This window comes from Myotis davidii, unplaced genomic scaffold (assembly GCF_000327345.1).
Source record: "Myotis davidii unplaced genomic scaffold, ASM32734v1 scaffold866, whole genome shotgun sequence".
NCBI classification, from domain to species: Eukaryota; Metazoa; Chordata; class Mammalia; order Chiroptera; family Vespertilionidae; genus Myotis; species Myotis davidii.
In genome coordinates this window covers 157,327-158,512 of record NW_006297145.1, presented here as the reverse complement: position 1 = coordinate 158,512, position 1,186 = coordinate 157,327, and the positions used below count along the sequence as shown (strand labels likewise).

At 60.2% G+C, this 1,186-nt stretch overlaps 1 protein-coding gene across 1 annotated transcript in view; it reads right to left on the bottom strand.

The window, feature by feature from the left end:
• Positions 1–673, bottom strand: part of ATP6V1G1 (ATPase, H+ transporting, lysosomal 13kDa, V1 subunit G1) — an 11,944-nt gene extending 11,271 nt beyond the window's left edge. The window contains exon 1 of the mRNA XM_015569898.1: positions 620–673. The gene's annotated coding sequence lies outside the window, so the exon portion shown is untranslated. The remainder of the gene's footprint in view (positions 1–619) is intronic.
• Positions 674–1,186: the final 513 nt, after the last annotated feature.

Sequence of the window (1,186 nt, the reverse complement as noted above, 5' to 3'; positions counted from 1 at the left end):
CTCAGCCACATTTTTAAAACATTTAAGGACTCAAGGATTTAGCCTGCTATGGGAGCCTCAGAGAACCTGATGGCCTGGACTAAGATGGTGGCGGTAGGGACGTGGTATGAAGGTGGCGAACGAAGATGATGTGGCAAAGAGGACTCTTTCTAGACGGATTAACTGTGCAAATGGTGGCTCCCTTCACTGAGATGGGGCACCGCCCACCCCCAAAGGAGCAAGTGGGAGGGGGAAAGACAATGAATTCCGCCTGAATAACCCGTTTTACACGCCTCCCAGACACCAAGAAGGACGCCCGCCCATTGTTAGGTCTCCACGCCCGACCTATTACCCCACAAGCCAACTTCCCGTCGCCCCCCAAGCCTTCCAGAGCCTCAGATCCAGGCCTTGGAGTCGCGCAGCTTCCGCGACTGGAACCACCCCTCCGCCCCGCAGTGTTTCGGGCCTCACCACCTGCCACCTCCCGCGGCCTGGCCGCACTCCTGGGCCTTGCGCCCCGCCCGGCCGCCCCACCCCGAAACTCACGCTTGCGGGCCTCAGACACCTTCTCGGCAGCCCGCTTCTCGGCCTGCAGCAGCTGCTGGATGCCCTGCGACTGACTAGCCATGGCGGCGGCGACCCCCAAGAGGAGAGCGGCCTAAATCCGCTCCGTCGCCCCGCAGGTCAGCTGACCCAACCGCCCGAGATCTGGGCGTGCGCTTTGCTCCGGCGCCCCCGTCTGCCGTCACGTGATCTCCGCCTCGCGGATCAGCTGACTGCCTGTGGTGTCCTGTGACTAGGAGGGGCGGGGCAGAAGGGAGAGGGATCGTCTCTACTGCGCCTGCGCGGGCATTGTCTTCGCTTCTTCCGGTGAACAGTCCCGTCCTCTCTCCATTGTGTCTCTCCCTCAGCTGGTAGGATCGCTGTCGCCGCCATGCCACGTTGTTATTGCCATGATCCCTCCCTTTACACTGTTTGACAGGGTGCCCACGTTACGGTCCAGCGAGGAGGGGCCAACCCAAGTGATTTTACTCTGCTCTGCACACTGCTCTATTCTCCCCCTTTCTGGAACTTTCCTTGGGACGACTATATTATGGAGGAGATTAGGAACATGCTTGCCAGGCTCTGGAAGGAGCCTGGATTGGGAAAAGGAAGGGCGACTGAGACTCAAGTCTGCCTCTGATCTGCTCTGTGGTTTGGGGAGGAC